Here is a 21065-nt window from a genome sequence, read left to right as displayed (position 1 = left end):
GCCTCACCTGTTATTCAGTGGTAGAAGTTTACCAAAAAAGTAGTTGCACTGTGACCCCGGTGGCGGGCAGAGTAGCAAGGAAGGGGCGCAACGTGCAACACATTTTTCGAGGGTTGCAGCCAGGCTGGTTGCAACCAACTGAGTTGAAACAGATTTCAGTTTAGCTGTCACTGATATCGGTGGTAAAGGGGAGAAGTGTGCTTTAACTTCACAGAGAACAGTTCCGGAATGGGGAACATGGTTGCAAAAAGTAGTGGAGCAGTTAACAGTAAAAAAAATAATAGTAGTGGAACACCGCTCCCGACCGTTCCCGCGCACTTTGACCACTGCTGTTATTTCAGCGCCACGATGCTGCTGCGTGCTGTAAAAATGTGAATAAATAAATAAATAAATGCAGGACTTTTCATGTTTGATAAAGCTACCATCACCTTGATGGCGTCCAATGCTCCAGTCCCGTGATGTCAGACAGCGCCACACTGATGGCCCCTAATGAGGGTTCAGCTTATAGGCGGTTGCCTGCATCTTAAGAGCGGTCTGTCTTGGGTTGATGACGCCATGTATATAATAGAGCTCCTCTAAGACAATTTTCTGTAACAAAAGGCATGTTTTTAACCTCACCTGCTCAGTGGCTCTGGACTGGAGGCGAGCTTCCAATGATGGCCACTGTGTGGCGCCCTATCATGCCTGGCATGTTAGCTGAAAAGGCCTAGATTATACTCTCACATTTCAGCTAAACGTGTTTTTTGGCTGTTTTTGTAGCCCACCATAACATCCATGCTGTTTGCTACATCTACCCCAATGCTTGAATCACATAGGACAGAAAGTGCTCTGAAAATCACCCATGAAAAGAAGGAAGTCAGCCTATATCTACACTCATTATCAATACTGAGGGATGATTGAGTATGTGTTTCTCATTATCCTTAAAAGCTGCTTGTATAGGACGAAGGAAGTTTTCTGGAGCAACGAGCATGCATATGAACTCATTCGAGGCCTGACTTCGATCCGATACTCGCACCAAAGCTCAGCGCACAGTGTATACCGAACTGAAGCCGCCAACAGGACACCACTTCTCTCACTATCCTACTCCCTCGTCACCTTACTTACCCATCCCGCCTTCTTGTTTACAGATCCGCCTGAGCACCTGTGGACCAATTCCGTGGGTGACGGTGCGCTGCCTGCCCGCAATGCATTCATTGCTCTGTGTCTCTCAGCTGGAGGTGAACTTCCAGCAATGGCTACTGGGTGGCCCTGTGGTATGATTTCTTATCTAAAAAGGGCAATTCTACTCTGCAATTATCTGTGAAAAGTCTGAATTTGTATGCAGCGGGTGAGACGTGCAAGACCCACATATCCCCATTGAGAGTCAGTCCTGAGGCTGCTAAGCTGCCGTACCCTAATGAAACAACCAGATCCCAGACTGGCATCCTATACATATGCTCATCACTGTAAGGCTTCCCAGAAGCTTTCCTTTTTGCTTGTTTTGGTACCTATATGTTTTAGGTGGCATAATGCTGTCCTGTGCCACTTTCGTCTTTTTGTTTGTCCTTCGTGTTCCTGTCTCTGTGCTCCGAGGCTTGCGAGCTACCGGCGCATTACAAATAAAGAAATAAATAAATAAATAAATAAATAAATAATAAAATCATATCCTGACTAATAAATATATACAGTATACTGGGCATTGTGCGGGCTCTCGTGCGATAGGTTCTTGTTCTAAAAGGCTCTTATTGTTACATTGTGACATGCCTTTTTGAGCTCTGCAGAAGCAGCATCCCTGGTGACCCCATAAGCTGATTGTAGTTCTTTGTAGGTCTCCAAGAGTTTCTCTTGAGTGCGTCAGGTATTGAGAAGTCCCAGGAATTAGACTTCAGTTTCATATGGTCTTTGTATATAAAATGGCTTTTAAAATACATAATGAGCTTTTATAGGTCCTTAAGCAGATAACAGTGTCAGGTACATATTGCCCAAAGACTTTAGGCAAGGTCAAGATTCCTGAGATGACCTTGTGACTAATCTGGTGACTTTGGAACCTGAACACCTGCTTTCTGATCTCGGCTTCAAAACGTGACAAAACAGATGTGTGATTCTGGGCTAATCCCCTTACCTCCCTGTGCCTCACATTGTATGTGTTATGTATTGTCAAGATGTACAAAAGAAAATATTTTCAATGTGCTGTTTAGTGCTGTTGTCAATGCCCTCTCTTTCTGGTTTTCTTTCTCTGGTCTCAAACTGACCCCACACTACACTTACAGGATCTCATAGGCGATATGATCCATGTAAAATACATCTTCTTTGAAAGCGCTATACCCTTCTTGGTGCTAGATCTATGTTAAAGCAAATACTGTAATGCAACAAGGCCTGATATAATGCACCCTCAAATAGCTAAAAAAATACTAATAAGTATTAGGTCTGATATATGTAAATATAAGTGAATATTGGGCAATACGCATGGGCTATGATTGCTATGGAAAACTGTATAAAATCATTCTCTGCCTCTTTTGGCACTTCATCACCACCTAGTGGCCATAATGGTACTACAAAAAGGCAAAAGAAGAAAGGGCCGACAAGCAGCAGAATATCTGGATGCCATGGCAACTTGCGATGCTATTGGCATGCATACCCAGCTCATTTTCAGGCTACCCTCGGCCTCCTCCTCTCCTTCCCTCATCTCCGACTGTCTGTCTGCTATCCAGGAATGGTGTGCCGCCAATGACCTCTGCCTCAACGCCAGTAAGACTGAGATTCTACTCATCGGCACACCCACTCCCTCCTTCCCTGCAGCTCTCTGGCCGGCCTCCCTTGGCCCCCTTCCTGCCCCTACCTGTAAGGCTAAAAACCTCGGGGTCATCTTCGACTCCACACTCTCCTTCTCTCCTCATATATCTGACGTCTCTAAGAAGTCACACTACCAGCTGCACCTCCTCAGAGGTATTCTTCCCTTCCTCTCCTTCCCCCAGAAGCTCACTGTCTCCCGAGCCCTGGTTCTCTCAAGGCTGGACTACTGTAACAGCCTCTATCTTAATCTGCCTGCCTCCACTCTCCGCCCTCTGCAACTTATCCAGAACAGAACTGCGAGACTTGTCCTTGGCCTCAAGCCCAGGGACCGTATCTCTCCAGGACTGAAATCTCTTCACTGGCTCCCAGTGGCTGCGAGGATTAAGTTCAAAACCCTCTGCATTGTCCACAAGGCCTTCTGGGGCCTGGGACCTAAATACCTTCAACTCTCTCTTCCTAAATATCTTCCTTCACGAGCCCTTCGCTCATCCGTCTCCAACTCCCTCATGGTCAGCCGCTTCTCGAAGCAACGAGCTGGGGGTAGATCTCTCTCCGCAGCAGGGGCCTCCCTCTGGAACAGCCTTCCTGCCTCCCTGAAACTTGAGGAGAACCATCTCCGGTTCCGGAAGCACCTCAAAACCTTCCTCTTCGCTTCTGCCTTCTCTCTCCCTCTCCCCTGCTAAACCTGCTTAACTCCCCACTGAATTCAGCACTAAACCTGCATCTGGGCCACTCTCAGCAACCTCGGTCCAGGGCCCAGCCACTCTCCACTTGCACTGCCTCCCTGGCTCCCCCTGCACTGTGGGACTGTCACTGTATCCCTACAGCCCCCTTCCCAGCACTTGCTCTGCACTTACCTCGCACTTGCCACCAGCTGGCCCTTTTTATTTATTATTTATTATTTATTATTTATTATTTTTTACGCTACTTACCTTGTACTGCACTTTCCCCCCCACCTCCTCCCCCTGCACTTCCTCCTTTTCCCCTTACCTCCGCACTTGCGCGATCTGAATGACACCTGGCCTAGTAGGATCGTTTGTCTGTCTTCCCCTTGTTTCCCTCCCTCCCTGCCTCGTCGCGCCTTGAAACACTTGTGTATAGGCGCGTTACAAATACCATATCATATCATATCATATCATTGGCTGAATCACAGATGGTCAGCTTTTCGTGTCCGTCCGCTCACTATTATTTCTTCCAATCCTTGATCTTTTTCCTTCATCATAGTCCATCATCTTCGTCAAAGTTCATCACTTTCAACACAGTCCTTCTCACTCTTCCTTCCCCTTCATCATTGTCCTTCTCCTTTGTCGTGGTACTTCTCCTTCATCAAAGTCCTGTTATATTCTTCATCATTGTCATTCATCATAGTCCTTCCACTAAGTCCTTTGCTTTCAACATTGTCATTCTCCTTTATACAATCCCTTCTTCACTTTCCTTGTCCTTGTCCTTCTCCTTCATCATAGTCCTTAGTCATAGACTGCTCCTTCATCATAGCATTTCGCCATAGTCCTTCCCCTTTGTGACAGTCCTTCATCATAGTCCTTTGTCACAGTCGTTCTCCTTCACCTTAGTCCTTTCCCTTCATCCTAGTCCTTCTCCTTTGGCGCTGTACTTCATCATCGTCCTTCGTCATAGTTCCTCTCGTTCATCCTATTTCTTCATGATAGACCTTCTTCCCCTTAATCATAGTCCTTTGTTTGATTCTTTTATCATAGTCATTCTCCTTTGTCATATTGCTTTGCCTAGTACTTCTTCTTCAACATAGTCCTTCATCATAGTACCCCATCATAGGTTTCTCCTTCATCATAGTCATTTTACTTCATCATACTAATTTGTTAAAATCCTCTGTCATAGTCCTTCATTATAATCACCTTTTTCCTGGTCCTTCTTCGTCATTCAAATCGATCAGAAAGGCGGGTGTCCCTACCTCCCCAGACTCACGGAACCAAACATTGTATGCACAGAATATAGTCTAAGGACGGTTACTAAAAAATAATCGCTTTGATTAATTCAATAAAAGTAAATGTATTCATACATTGAAAACATGATTTCAACTGGCAAATAAAGACAGTGAACAAGTGATGTTAAGAAAACACAAACACAAATCACAAAAAAAGTAATCTCACAAAAATTAACGTGAAGAAACCTCAATAACACAATCCACAAAGCTCAAACACACATGGACTAAACACACAATTCAAAAGCACAACCAAATTAATTCAAAAGGCTAGCATACACATTGAAATGCAAAACTAAAAAATTCAAAAAGTACAAGAAATTCCATTGCCAAAAGGAAGGCGCTGGCTTTAATCTCAAATTCCCATCTTCCAGCCACTGCAAAGAACTTCACCCAACGGTTTCAACGTACTGTGTAATTTTAACATCTTCATCAGGGTAATAACTATACAGAAACAAATGGAACATAAAAAAGTGTCAATGACTGCAGAATTATTTGATGAAAAGGAATTTTGAATTATGAGGCCAATAAACAGCAAAGGTCTTCTGACTTTAAACAAGGATTGACATAAGAAATGAGAACAATCCCTGGAATACCGTATATGATCCACTGGAAAATGGCCCTATAAGCCAGTGCCCACGAGATGGCAGAGGGGCACCAACGTGACAGAGAATCTGGGAAAACACCCCACTGTGTGCCTATCAAAAAGATTCCAATAATTGCCCTGAATCACAACTCAAAGCAAGCACCAAAGTGTGATCTAAGGCCAGAGTGTAGGCCAAAAAATGAAAATACCTTATTCAAAAGACCCAGGTCCTGTAGATTTACCCAGGTAAAGATCCTGATATAAAAAATCAATGAATTGAACATGAAAACCTAACTTATAATTATAAAAACAAACGTAAAAAGCAAACTACATGAATGAATACCTAGAAACTGCCAAGAGTTCATTAGATGGATTCAAGTGATTGGCATGGTGCCACAGGCAAAACTAACTCCAGCACAAGCAGAGCTGGTGTAAATCATTTCGGACCATTCTAAAAGCAGCAAGAATGAAAGAAACCTCCATACGTGTAGGACGCCAACAAACAACTGCAAACAAAAACACAATATTACCTTGGTTTATAGTCAAAGGTTTGAATACAATAGGATCGAATGCAGTACTTTCGAATCAAAAGGATCTAAAAAAGAAATTTCGTAAGCCCATTTTTTTTGTTTTTTTTTGGGGGGGGTCCCCCCCAAACCGATGTTTTTTGGGGGAAATACCACTAATTTTTCCTATACAAACCAAAAAAATAAAAATACATTAAAAAAAGCGCATTCAAACATTTTCTTTTCGATCCTTTTGTTACAAACATATTGCATTTAGAAACTTTGCATTCATAACTTTGACTGGACACCATTATCTTTACTTAAATTTTCAGCATGTGGTTCTATCATAGACCAAACATCCACTGCCGAAGAGAGTTCCTCTGGATTTACTCCAGGTGGCTAGAGGAATTCACTCTTCATGAGCAAGTGTCGTAACCTGAGTTGTTCTATGAAGACGACGTACGCGTCCAGGGGCTCTATTTAAAAATAAAAAGGATAAAGGAAGGACTGTGTCTAACAGCCAACACGGCAGCCATCTTTAAACATATAAAATGATGAATAATCACAGCTTACAACTCTCTCTAAAAAATCAAATTTCCTAGTTAGCTCTCCTTCCCCCAGAAGCTCACTGTCTCCCGAGCCCTGATACTCTTTAGGTTGGACTATTGTAATAGCCTCTTTCTAAATCGACCTGCAAGACTTGTCCTTGGCCTCAATCCCTGGGATCGTATCCCTCCAACCCTGACCTCTCTCCACTGGCTCACGTTGGCTGCGAGGATTAAATTCAAAACCCTTTGCATTGTCCACAAGGCTTTCTGGGGCGTGGGTCCAAAATACCTTCAGCTGTCCCTCTGTAAATACCTTCCCTCTCAAGCTCTTCACTCCTCTACCTCTAACTCCCTCAGGGTCAGTCATTTTTCAAAGAAACGAGCTGGGAGTAGATCTCTGTCTTCAGCTGGGGCCTCCCTCTGGAACAGCCTCCCTGCCACTCTGAAACTTGAGGAGAACCATCTCCGGTTCCAGAAGCACCTCAAGACCTTCCTCTTTGCTTCTGCCTTCGCCCCTCCTCTTCCCTGCTGAGCTGCTCTCTCTCGGCACTGTGCACCTGTCCTACCTTCTGACCTCCGGGCCTGAGGTACCTGTTCATCATACCACCCACCCGCACTGCCTCCTGGCAATCTCTTGAACTTGGGCCTATATCTGTAACCATACAGCCCCCCTTATTTTCTGCACTTACCAGACTCACCCTGTCTATTGCCTTAAACCCAGCACATGCCGCCTGCTGGCTGCATTACCACTGTTTGTTACTTTTTATTATTTATTTATTTATTATTTATCTGTATTCCTTTGCTCTGCACTTTCCACTTCTCCCCTCTTCCATGCACTTTTCCCCTTTTCCCTCTCCCCTGCACTTGCGTATTCTCAATGTCACTGGGCCTAGTAAGATGCTGTTTATTTTTCCCCTGTTCTCCGCCCTTGCCTCGTCGTGCTCTGAAACACTTGTGTACGAGCGCGATAGAAATAAAATATCAATATCAATATCATCATTCTCTTTGTTCTTTTTCCTTCTCTTTGAGCATAGCCCTTTGACCTTTGCCCTCGTCCTTATGCTTCATCATAATGATTTTCTTTTTCACAACCATTTTCATAGTCTTTCTTAGCCATAGTACTTCATCACACTCCTTCTCCTTAGTCCTAATCTTTCTCCTTCATCATAGTGCTTCAATATAGTCTTTTTCTTTCATCATAGTCCTTCATAAGAAAGAACCCTTCATAATAGTCCTTCTCCTTCAAAGTACTACATCGTAGACCTTTGTTATGGTCCTCTTCTTTACAGTCTTTCTCGTTTGTCCTGGTCCTTTCCCTTAATCATATCCTTTAGAGTTAGTCTTTGATGTCAGTCCTTTTACTTCATCATAGTCCTTTGTCATAGTTCTTCTTCACAGTCCTTCTCCTTCATCGTAGTTCTTTGTCGTATTTCTTCTCCCTTCAAACTAGTTGTTTATGTCAGTTGTTAGCCATAATATTCATTCATTTGTCCTAGTCCTTCTCCTTCACCATAGTCCCTCATCCTTGTCCTTCATTTTCATCTTAGTCTTTCATCATAGTCCTTCATCATAGTAGTTTTCCTTCATCATATTCATTCTTCAAAGTTCGTAATAGTCTTTTTTTCATATCTTTCTCCTTCATCATAGTCCTCTTTCCTAGTTATCCACTCCATCATCTTCCAATATAGACCTTCACCATAGTCCTTCTCCTCCTTCATAGTCCTTTACCCTAGTTCTTCATTTTTATTTTTATTTATTGAATATTTATAAGGCACACTATACAGCAAAAAGTGTTTCCAGGGACCACAAGGCAAGAAAGGGGTGGGCAACAGGGGATAAACAACAATGAAGGTCCGACAAGGCCTTGTTACTTTTGGATCATGCAAGTGCAGAATCAAGAAGTGCAGGGATGTAGAAGAGTGGGGGAGGGCATGAGGGGGGCATAGTGCAGAGGCATACATATGCTGGAGGGCTGGGGAGGGAGGAAGGGGCTTGGCAAAAGTGCAGAGGGAAGCCCAGGGAGGAGCATGTGCCAGTGGTTTGCTGTGGACGGACCACTAAGTGCAAGGGAGGGGAGTGTACCAGACTCAGTAGGGGTGCCTGACCCACCAGGCTAGTCAGGGAGAGTGGCCCAAAGGGTAGTGCTTAAAGTGATGGGTGCTGGTGAAGCCAGTTCAGGGAGGACCTGGTGCTCTGTGTGACTCATAGGTGCCCAGGCAGCCAGTCTCAGTGGCAGAACGTGGCAATTAGCGAGGGAGACGGAGGGGCAAGGAGGTAGAGAAGAGGAGGGCCTTCGGGACCTTCTGGAACTTAAGGAGTTCCAGCTCAAGTCTGAGAGTGACAGGGAGGCCCTTCCAGAGGGAGGAACCTGCCTAAGAGAGAGATCTGGCCCCACTCTCTGCTTGGAAAAAACGTCTGATCTGCAGAGAGTTGGAGCTAGAGGACCAAAGGGTTCTAGCAGGGAGGTATTTAGGGGGAGAGAGTTGGATGTAGTTGGGTCCTGGGCTCCAGACAACCTTGTGGATTATGAAGAGGGTCTTAAATTTGGGTGCGGTCCCTGGGCTTAAGGCCAAGGATAAGTCTCGCAGCCCGGTTCTGGATTAGCTGAAGAGGACAAAAGGTGGAAAGAGGGAGATTGAGGAAGAGGCCATTGCAGTAGTCAAGCCTAGAGAGAACCAGAACTATGGAGACATTGAGTTTGTAGGGGAAGGAAAGGAAGAGGAGAACGTCTCTGAGGAGGTGGAGCTGAAAGTGGGACTTTTTGGCAAGGTCCGTGATGTGAGGGGAGAAGGAGAGAGAGGAATCAAAGATGACACCAAGATTTTTCGCCTGACAAGATGGTGTGGGGAGGGGACCCAAGGAGGGCAACCAGAGAGTGGGAGGGAAGCAGAAGTCCGAATGAGAAGGAACTCAGTCTTGCTGGCATTAAGACAGAGATCATTAGACGCGCCAGGTCAGTGATACCAAGGGTGTCATGGAGCCGCTTTATGAGGGTGGCATGATTGCCCGTGTCAAAGGCAGAGGATAAATCCAGGAGGATGAGAACAGAGGGAGAGTTGGAATCAAAGTTTGAGAGCAGGTCTTCACGGATGTTCAGGAGAGCAGTTTTCATGCCTCACAAAGCTCTGAAGACAGACTGGTGGTCATGGAGAGATTCAGTGTGAAGGGTCAGTTGGGAGATGGCCAACTTCTCCAAGAGTTTGCCCAGGAAGGGGGTAGTGGCAATAGAGAGGTAGTTAGCCCGGTAGGAGTGGTCAGCAGGTGGGTTTTTTAGGATAGGAGAGAGTGCACAAGGGAGTACTTGAGGGATAGTGGGAAAGAGCCTGTGAGTGCTTCATCTTTGTCTTTCTCCTACCTCAAAGTACTTCATCATAGTCCCTTGACGTAGTTTTCTCCTTCAACAATCCATCATCCTAGTAATTTTCCTTTGTGATAGTCCTTCCTCTTCATTCTACTCATTCATCATAGACCTTCATCACAGTCCTTCTTCTCTGTGGTCATTAGTCCTGGTCCTTCTCCTCCGCATAATCCTACTCATTCATCATATTATTTCTCCTTTGTCTAAGTCCTTTTCTTCTTCCTTGACTCTTCTTCATTTTATTCTGATGTCTTTCTTCTTCCTAGTCCTATACCTTGAACAAGTCCTTCTCTGTGTTCATAGTCCTCCATCCAAGTCCTTTCGCTTCCTCTTAGTCAATAATAGTCTTATCTCATCATCTTTTACCTCCATCATAGCCTTTTGTCCTAGCGCTTCTCCTTTGTCACAGTCGTCCTCACAGTCCTTCTCCTTTGACCTGGTCTTTCTCCTTCATCATTAAATTGTCATGTTAGTCCTTTTCCATCCTTATAGTCCGTTGTAATAACCCTTATTCACAGTCCTTCTCCTTTGTAATAGTACTTTATCCTAGTCCCTTTCTTTCATCATTGTCCCTCAGCCTAGTCCTTCTTCATCCAACTTCTTTATCCCAGTTGTTGTCCATCAGTTCCTAGTCTTTCTCCTTCCCCAAAGTAATCTTGGGCTACCATCATAGGAATTCAATTTAGCTATTTCCCGTCAACATATTCAACATAGTCCTTTGTCACAATCTTTTTTGTTAGTCTTTCATCTTTGTCCTTCTTCTTCAGTTCCCTGTCCCAGCTCTTCCCCTTCATCATAGTCCATCATAGAACTTCATCATAGTCCTTCTCCTACTTCTCCTAAAGTAAAACCCCTTTTCGATACAAGGGCTAGAAGAAGCTCTGAACATTCATTTGAACACTTTTATATTTGATGCTGACATCCCTACACATCTTATGCAATTAGATCTGAGGGCAAGCATATGTCACAGACAGGCATTTGCTTTGGGCTTCCTGAACATACAATCATTAGTTTAAATTAGGAAGGGAAATCCCACCTTAGTATAGGGCAAGGTAGGCCGTTCTCCAACTCTTAACGTTTAGTTAATAAAATGTTGTTTATAAAATAGTATTTAGTTGTTGTATCTACTCCATGATGCCTTCATACCCAATCCATCCCTTTTGTCTTAGTCCATAATAGTCTTTTGCCAAAGTCCTTCACCTTCACCATAGTCATTCACCCTAGTACTTCTCCTCCTTTATGATCATTCATAAGAGTTCTTAACCTTCATGAAAGCCTCCGTCATAGTCTATTGTCATAGTCATTTTCATTCGTCAGTCCTTCCTCCTGCTCCTTCCTGATAGTCCTTCCCCTTCATCATAGTCTTTCATCTTTGTCTGTTGTCCTTTATCATAATGCTTTGTTATCACTCTGGCCCTTATTTTGCCTAGTGATTCATATTCCTCCTAGTCCCTCACCTTTACCCTAGTTTTTCTCTTTTGTGCTAGTCCTTTTCATTCTTCCTAATCGCATTCGTTCATTGTAGTTCTTTTCCTTTGTCATTCCTTAGTGTTAGTCTTTCTCCTTAGTCATAGTCCTTCACCACATTCCATCTCCTTTTTCCGAGTCCTTCTCCTTAACCCTAGTCCCTCATCCTAGTCCTTCTCCTTCATTTTATGCTTGCATCATAGTCCTTCAGTATAGTACTCTCCTTCATCATAGTTTGTCATAATCTCTCATTGTAGTATTTCATCTTTGTCCTTCTCCTTCATCATAGTCATCCTTCCTAGTTCTTCCCCTTCATCACAGTCCACCGTAGTCTTTCTTCCCCTTCTCCTCCTACACAGTCCTTCTCCCTTATCCTTTTTCATAGTCCTTCATTATAAAAAAAATACCTCCTACAGAAACAGTCTAAAACTCAAAGTGACAAGCTTGTTGTGTCCCGCCTCCCTGTCGTGCAGGATTATGCCCCTTTGAATCAGCTAGTGGATACTATAACTTCACAACTCCAATCTAAATTTCCTAATCCTCAAATTGAATTTGGGAAAATCGCTGACTCAAAGACTTCTTCAGCAAAGGCCTTGAGTGTGACAGCTTCCTCATCTTCTGAAATCACGACCGATGCATTCTATCGGCGGGAGATCAGGAAGGCTGTTGAAGCCTACATGTCCGCACTGCCTCGTGATATTCCAACATCTGCCACATCTATCATTGCTTCAACTTGTGATTCGCCCTATGTAAGGCCTCCCACTAATCAACAACCTCCTGTTGTGGTTATGCCTTTGACTGACTCTTCACACCCCAAAGTGGTTCCTGTGAATGATCCTTATGCAATTCTCACGCAAATCACCCCCGAACTGATGGAAATGTTGCAGACTGTTACAAACTCTAGGACACCATCAGCCAATGCTGCTTCAAACTTGCTTGATGCTCCTTGCATTAAATCAAACAATAAGTTGTCTAAACTGATGGGCAAACCGCCAGCAAATTTTTTGCTTCTGTTAGCATGTAAACCCATGCCATCTGTGCAATAGAAGCTCAACAGAAGCTCCCTCCTAACCATTTTTTCAGACATTCGTTCTTTGGAAGATATCAGCTCTGAAGACATAGCATTGATTGAATTTCTAATTCCGCAAAAAACCACTTCCATTAGAATCTGGCTTCAATCAAGAGTTATTCAAAATCTTATTTGGCAGGCCAGAACTGAGCTTCAATCACTTGGGTTTATACTTTCAATTGACTCATTAAACTCTCTTGCGCTCAATCAAAATGCTTTGTCTACAAACAATAGTGGTACCGTTCATAAAAGTCTTTGCACTCCACAAACCACTCTCTCAGTTGGTTCTTATCCGCAATCAACCTTACAGTCAAACTAACTAGCCTCTGCAATTTTAACCCAACCCATCTCTCTTATTAGCTGGAATACCAGAGGGTTTTCCCATTTGATCAACAATGATAACAACCTTCTTGCATGTCATAATATTCTTTTGTTTCAGGAAACCTGGATGATGACTGCCCCGCTATGGGATAACCATGACCTTTTTCTCAACCCGGCACAGCGTGGCACTTCTGGTCGTCCTACCTCTGGTCTCTTAATAGCCATTAAGACGGGTATGGGCATTTCTGCACAAAATTGGCATTCTCCAAATCAGTTCCTTCAAATGATCAGATTATCCATTCACAATATAAACTATGCTTTAATGAATGTTTATTGGAACGCGGTTGGCATTTCTGATGATTGCTTCCTTAAGGCCCTTGTTAATTTGTTGAATTTGGTTGCACTTGACTCCTCAGTTACAAATGTCATAATTGCGGGTGATTTAAACTTGAATTGCTTCCACCCACAAACTGCTAACCGACATAGAATTACTAAATGGTTAGCTATAACTACAAATTACAATTTCATCATGCTTAATGGAGCGTTTCCAGCAGACTCGCCACCAAATTCCACTTGGGTCAGAGGAGCCAGCTCATCCATTATTGATTACATCTTTGTAAACGCTGAATTTTTTGGATGTATTGACAATTTCAAGGTAATTACAAATGTTAACAGTGACCATAACCAACTCATTGCTGAATGGATAAATCCTGGTCCGTGTTCCCAAACTTCCATATCTCACCATCATGGTAACTTAATTTTGAATAATGGGGGGAATCAACTATGATGGTCAGCTCAATCCTTATTTGTCCTGAATGATGCCTTGGAAAACTCTTCCCCCAATCAAATCACCCAATACTCTACTTTGATGCAACATTTTCAATCCTTTAAAGCATCAAATAAAAATAGGGTGTTTGGTCCCAAGCTCCATGTCTTCAATCCAAAAGTCCAACAGCTCAAAGCTCATACTCGGGCTTTGAAACGTCAAGCCATGTGTGTCCCGATGGTTATTAGATTTGTGTTATTGAAAACCATCCAAACCAGGCATAAGAATGCGCTCAAATCCCTCTAAACCCAAATGTGTCAACTAGATGGGGAACTCTTGTTGCAGTCTGTCTGCGCTAAAAACGCGGTGGGTTTGTGGAACCTTATGAATAAAACCATAGCAGTCTCCATCTTATATCGCAAGCCAACTGTGTGTCAGAGCGGAAGTGGACAGACCATTTTTCGTTCCTTTATGCTAGCCCCTTGTCTAATCCATCTACAATAGGCCTCGATCTCCTGAAACCCTTTCATCTATTCTTTGACATGGATGATATTAAATTCTATATTAACAAGGTGAGTAATTCTGGTGCTTGTGGTCCAGATGGACTGTCCAATCGTATGTTCAAAGAACATCCAAATCTTTGGGCAGCCATTTTAAGTAAGATCTTCACCACCATCAATGAGACTCAGTGCTTGCCTGCCAGTTGGACCCACTCGATAATAGTCCTGATTTACAAAAAGGGTGATCGCTCCTTACCGACCAGTTATAGGCCCATAGCGCTATTAGACGCTCCAGCCAAAATTTTCGCGAGGATCATCCTAAGGGACTTCAATCTCTGGACCAAACTGAACAATTTGAAAGATCCCTTACAGATGGGTTTTGTTGCTGGGCGTGGCACATCCCCAAATATTATAACATTAAACATGTTGAAATCTAAGTATGCAGACAAAAATCAAGTTCTGTACTTGGCTTATGTTGATTTTAAAGCTGCATTCGACTCCATTGATTGGTCCATTCTTTTTCGTAAATTAATGTTCCATAAATGCCCTTCTTCTCTTCTGTCTTTAATCATGCTCCTTCATACTCATACCACCATTCAAGTTCGTCTCTCTATGGCCGGTGCACTATCATCTTTTATCAAAACAGCCCGAGGCCTCAAGCAAGGTTGTATTTTAGCCTCCTCTATTTTCAATTTCTTTATATTTGATCTTGGTGTCTGCCTACGAGCTACCATGAGTGATTCTCCGAAACTTGGCACTCATGTAATAAGCTATCTTGCATATGCTGATGATTTAATTCTTATCTCCTAGACTCCCTCGGGACTTCAAAAACTTTTGAATACCTTGTCCACATACGTAAATACTAATAATCTCACCATCAATGCTCAAAAAACTCAAATTATGATTTGCAAACCATACTGCAAAACTAAAGTAAAACAGTGTGTTTGGCATTTGCATTATGAATTATTAATTCAAGTGGATCTCTACAAATATCTGGGGGTACATATACAGGCCTCCTCTTCCACCCACGATCAGGAAGTTGAGATATTATCCAAACTCTGCATGCTCATTTCACAGGCCAAAATTTTGAAAAAGAAATTTGGGAAATTCACGCTGAAACACGTCCTACTTTTCTACCAACAGAAGGTAATTCCCTCGGTAACCTATGGCCTTGATACGATGCTTCCAAAAAAAACCCAATGGTGGGAAACCATGGAAGCAAGTTTTTGGAAACAATTATTGCAATTGCCCATGAGCACTCCGCTCCCGTTGATTCGACATGAACTAGGAATGATATCACTAGACTCACAGATTAAATGAAGGATGTGTGCTTTATTTAGAAAATCTATACTTGGTCTGACCTCTGGAGGCTTGCTGACTATATTGGCGCAGCATCTGTTAGCACAGGATCATGCATTCACTAAAACTTGGTGCAGCATTGTTTTAAATTCAATGGCGGACGCAAGCTTTACACTTGATCTCTTATTGATAAACCCAGTTCGAGCAAAGCAAAAGTGGTTCGATTATGAATGGATCCAAAATCGCATCTTATGTCAAAAGTATAGGGATTTTGATGCCCGTGTTTTCGGCATAATGGCCTTGAATGTAACTGAATCGTACCTGATAAGATGCCCGAGTCCGTATATACGTCACCAATTTCTAAGGTTTCGCCTAAATCTCTGGCCACAACACAAGTATTGGCCAGACGAAAGCTCATTTCAAAACATTTAAACTTTTGTCTTTTTTGCTTAAATAAATCTCAAAGGGAAACCTTAGAACATTGCATCTTATATTGCCCGGTGCTGGCTCATCAAAGATCGAAACACGTCAAAAAATGTGACTTGACCAAATACATATTTATGTGTATGAATGACATTTGGTCAAGCATTAACAACTTCCCGAACTTGGCCATGCGTGTGGCAATCATTTGTTTTCTTGATTACATTTTTCCCAAATCCAATGATCCTGATTCTGGGTAATGTGATGCTTATTTATTGATTTGATTTTGTATAAATGTTCTTAAACAAATGCTTTGGGTAATCCATGTATTGAAAAATTGTTAAATGTTTGGTTGTGGATTGTGTTATCATATTATGTTTTATATATTTGAAAGGATGATTTTATTATCCACATCAAATAAAAAAATAAAAAAATAAAAAAAATAGTCCTACATTATTATCCTTCCCCTTCATCAAAGTCAGTCATCATGATCCCTTGCCTTAGTCCTCCATCAATCCTTAATCCTAGTCCTTTTCCTTCATCACAGACCATCATCGTAGTCCTTCTCCTTCATCATGGACCTTCATCATAACTCTTCTTCATCATCATAGACCTTAGTCTTAGACCTTCTACAGCATAGGTCTATTTTGGCATAGTCCTTCTTCATAGTCTTTCATCATGGCCCTTCTCCTTTGTCCTAGTCCTTCTTCTTCCTTGTGCACTTCTTCATTCTATTCCTTTGTCCGTCTCCAACATCACACTGTTTGTCCTTTGTCCTTTCCTTGCCCTCGTCCTATTCTGTGTTCATAGTCCTCTATCCTAGTCCTTCCCTTCATCTTAGTCCAAAATAGTCTTTTGTCATAGTCCTTCACCTTCATCATAGTCTGCCTCCTTCATGGTCCTTAAATCTATACCTTCACCTTCATCATAACCCTTAATCACAGTCCCTTGTCATAGTCCTTCTCCTTTATCAGTTCTTCATTCTAGTCCCCCTTCTTCCTCATAGTGCTTCCCTTTCATCATGGTCCTTCATCATAGTCCTTTTCTACCATAGTCCTTGGTCTTAGAATGTCTTCTTCACTGTAATCCTTCTTTCTGGTCTTGTTCCTTCATTGTAGTGCTTCATCATCATTTAGTCCTTCACGTTCATCCTAGTCTTTCACCTTTATCCCAGTCCTTTGTCTTCATGCTAATCGTAGTATTTCATTGTAGACCTTCTCCTTTGTCATAGTCTTTTATGTTCGTCTTTCTCTATAGTCATAGTCCTTTGTCACTTGCCTTCCCTTCTGTCCTACTCTTTCCCCTTCATCATAGGGCTTCACCCAAGTCATTTTCCTTCATCATAGTCCTCATAAGAGTCCTTCATCGTAGTCCTTCATCATAGTCCTTCATTGCAATCCTTCTCCTTTTTCCTGGTCCTTCTCCTTTATCAAAGGCATTTGTGTTAGCTCATGGCATTAGCATTTTGCAATTTATTTTCATAAGCCTTTTAAAAAGTCCTTCTTCATAGGCCATCTCCCTAGACATAGTCCCTCATTCTTCCCCTGATCTTTCATCATAGACCTTCATCCTACTCCTCCTTGATCCTATATCTTTATCCGAGTCCTTCTCCATCATGGTCTTAGCATCATAGTCCTTCTCCGTTATCATAGTCCTTTGTCATAATCTTCCATCATAGTCCCTCTCCTTCAACATATCCCTCCTTCCCTTTCAGCATAGTCCATCATAGTATTTTGTCACAGTCCTTATCCATCATTGTCCGTCATTTTCATCAAGGTCCCTCATCATAGCCCTTTTTACTCATCAATCCTTCATTCTAGTCATTCCCCTTCATCATAGTCGTTCTCGTTCACTATGGTGATTTGCCATAGTCATTCTTCATCATAGTCATTGGTCCTAGTCTTTCTCATTCATCATATTGCTTATACTTCATCATAGTCCTTTTCCTTTGTTGTAGTTCTCTACTTCTTCCTAGTCCTCTCCTCCACGCTAGTCCCACATCTTTCTCCTTCACACTAGTTGTTCATACTAGCCCTTCTCCTTTGTCTTAGTCATTCCCTGTCTTCACAGGCCTCCATCCTAGTATTTCCTCTTAATGTTGGTCCATCATAGTCTTTTTATCATAGTCCTTAGCCTCCATCATAGTCCTTCATCCTAGTCCTTCCCTCTCTGCATTGGTCCTTTATCAAAGTCCTTCACCTTCATCAAAGTCCTACATCATAGTCTCTCATCATAGTACTTCTCCTTTGTCAGTCCTTGTCTTGGTGCTTCTCCTTCCTCAAAGTACTTCTCCATCATCATGGTCCTTCATCACAGTCCTTTTCGTTATTGTATTTCATCTTAGAGCTTCTATCACATCATAGTACTTTGTCCTAGGCTTTCTCCTTCAACATTTGAAGTCCTTCCCCTTTTTACTAGTCCTTCATCCTAGTCCTCCTCCTTCATCCTGACCCTTCTCCTTCATTTTAGTCCTTCAACATTTTCCTTTGTCCTAGACCTAGTCCTCCGACCAAGACCTTCTCCATAGACCATCTCCCTAGTCCTTTCCCCAATACTTCATCATGGCAGACCTTCTATTTGTCCTAGACCTTTGTCTCCCTCTTTCATCCTAGTCCTTCTCCTTCCTCCTAGAGCATCCCCTCCATTCTAGGTGTTCTCCTGCATTCTAGGCCTGGTCCTAGTCCTACCTGATAACTCTGCTGCTTCACCCTAATCCTCAGTCCTCGCCTTCATCCTAGTTCTTAGTGATAGTCCTTTTCCTTCATCCTAGTGCTTCTCATTTGTTGTAGTCTTGAGTCATAGTCCTTCATTCTAGTTCTCCTCCTTTGTCCGTTCCTTAATCCAAGGTCCGTCACCTTCATGATAGTCCTAGTCCTACCCATATGTCCTTGTCTTTTGTCGTAGCCCGGCCCCTTCATCCTCAACCCTTATCCTTCTCCCTCATCCTACTTCCTCTCTTTCAATCTAGTACTAGCCTTCATCCTACTTAGACTTTGGACCTCATTACAGGTTTGCTGGTATCGCGGCGGTAAAACTGGCAGATTATAAGTGACGGTATCCATGGTAAGTCCCTATGTCCTACATTATCCCTAGGGAAGGCAACTTCATAAAATGGAGATAATAACAATATGTTTTGCTTACATAGTGCTGTCATCAATATGCTGTATTCAGAGCCTTTTCATATACAATTATTAAGACCACACCTAACCTGAAACTCGTTTACCAACCTCAGAAAAAGGCTGAGTTGGCCTGGCCCAGATTTGAAACTGTGATATCAAGATTACATGCAGAAAAAAGAAGTGAGCGCTCAACCAGCTGAGCTACTTTATCATCAGTTTACGTCATAAGGAGTCTCTTTTAAGGGATCCACTTTTTAGGGAAATACCTACTACAGCTGCAGTCATGGGACTTCATCAGACAACCTGTAGCAGTTTGCTTTGTGGCTTGGAAATGGAGATGGGCTGTGACTTTTTTCTTATTGTATATAGTTACAGATTAACCTTTCACAATCAACAAATCCATATTACAACATTACACAAATAAAGACAAACATTTTTCATCACATTGAACTAAATAGCAATTGAATTACAGAATGATTGAAATCATTAAAAATTATTACAAATGATTAGTTGGAAGTGGGCTGTAACTTACGAAGCTTATAAACATAACCTGGGTATTTTGCCGCTATTACCAGCCACAGCATTATTGTGCTGGTAATACATGCATTTTTCTGCCGATAGGGGTCAGATTTGCCTCCAGCTCTTAGCTCTTTTACCGTGTACTGGCACTCTTAAGTCTCAGGAAAATCTTTCAGTCAGTCGCAGTCATACTCTACCTTTCTCTAGCCCCCATCTATCACTTGCCCTGTAATTGTTTTGTTCTCTCTCTCTCTCTCTCTCTCTCTCTACCTCTCTTTCTCTCTCTCTCTCTCTTTCTCTCTCTCCTCTCTCCACTCTCAGAAACCTAACGGGGATTATTAAATACAACCTCCAGACTGCTTGCAGTTCTCACGTTGCTTAAGTTAGCAGACCAGGCGCGAGAGCGCCGGCGCGAGAACACAAGCGATCTGTGTCAGGATATAAGCCACGTTCTCACGCGTTCTCAGATTACTTGGTAGCAATTGCAGTTGTGTGTGAATTGTAGCCTTATTTGACTATAGAAAATAATTTTAGCCTATTTTTAGGAAGTGATTACATTTTTTAGCACATCATACATTTTAAAATCTATTTTAGCTATGTGTGAATGAAATATTATTTTTATATTCTATATTAGCTGCGTGTGACTGAAATATTATCATTTGTTGAGTCCCCACTTCAGCACCTCACTTATTTTTTCCATTCCGGATGTTTTTGGCTCAAACATTAATGGGGATTATTACCTACAAACCCCAGACTGCCTGTAGTTCTTGCGTTGCTTAAATGAGCAGACCAGGCGCTAGGGGACCGGCTCGAGAACCCAAGCAGTCTGTGGTGGTCAGTGAAGGACGGTGAAGGCGCGGCAGGTACGCTTTCCTCAATACGCTACTTACGGATCTGCTTTGACAAAAAACATCAGTATATCAGAGGTTCTTGATGTAACCAGGGCTGCTAGGGCCAGGCTACAGAATAACAGTAACACGTTTGCAGCACGAGATAGCATTCTAAGGTACAGACAGCAAATAGATATCGTACCCTCACTTGTATCTCACAATACTCTTCCACCATCTGTGCCCTTGTGTTCTGATCATTCCTGTGAGGTTGCCTTTAAGGCCCACAGGGATGGAGATCCCACTGTAAATCCACTGCATAGTGCGTAGCATAAGAATGGTATGAAGAAGTATCAGAATGTAACACCTACCCAACATGATTGCCTACAGCAAGCATACTAAGAAGGATATCTGAGTAGGTAGCTTCAATGTCACAAAAGAGACCAGAGGTAAGGTTATTGGCGTCAGATGCGCAGCGCAGTGCCTCAAATTGTTACTACTGAATACTAGCTCTCTATTAAAGCATGCTATAGAAGTCGCATCGTAGATCAGTAACCAATATATTGATGTATGTGCTGTCACAGAAACCTGGAGCCATGAGGCAGCTGGACCTACATTAACACGGGCCATTCCAGAAGGATATAGTATGGTAGAGCAGTATAGAGCTACAGGAAAAGGAGGAGGGGTAGCATTTATATATAAATCCAGCCTGGATGTTTGGGAGGGAGAGACTTAATCAGTGAAGAGATTGAGATCAAACATATTAAGATCAGGACAAATGCAGAAACCACTATAAAATATTTTATCAGTCTATAAACCACCCACCCCATGCCAGATTTTGCTAATCAGCTGAGCAGCATTCTGCTGTCCCTGCTGAAAGTTACCACCAGGGCAATGGTTCTCTGAGCCTTAAATCCTTGGTTGGGCAATGAGAATGCCCCTATGTCTAAGAGGTTGGAAGACTCTCCAAACATTCAGGGCTTTAAACAACATGTTTTTATGCCTACCCATGAAAAAGGAAATATCCTGGA

The 21065-nt window shown here is 42.6% G+C and overlaps 1 protein-coding gene across 1 annotated transcript in view; it reads left to right on the top strand.

Moving 5' to 3' along the window:
* The window catches only part of LOC138447725 (LIM homeobox transcription factor 1-alpha-like), a 779358-nt gene that overhangs the window by 492692 nt on the left and 265601 nt on the right, over positions 1–21065 (top strand). The gene's annotated exons all lie outside the window — the stretch shown is intronic.

Source organism: Ambystoma mexicanum, chromosome 3q, assembly GCF_040938575.1.
Source record: "Ambystoma mexicanum isolate Mex_15411 chromosome 3q, UKY_AmexF1_1, whole genome shotgun sequence".
Taxonomy (NCBI): domain Eukaryota; kingdom Metazoa; phylum Chordata; class Amphibia; order Caudata; family Ambystomatidae; genus Ambystoma; species Ambystoma mexicanum.
This window is presented reverse-complemented; position numbering and strand designations above follow the sequence as displayed.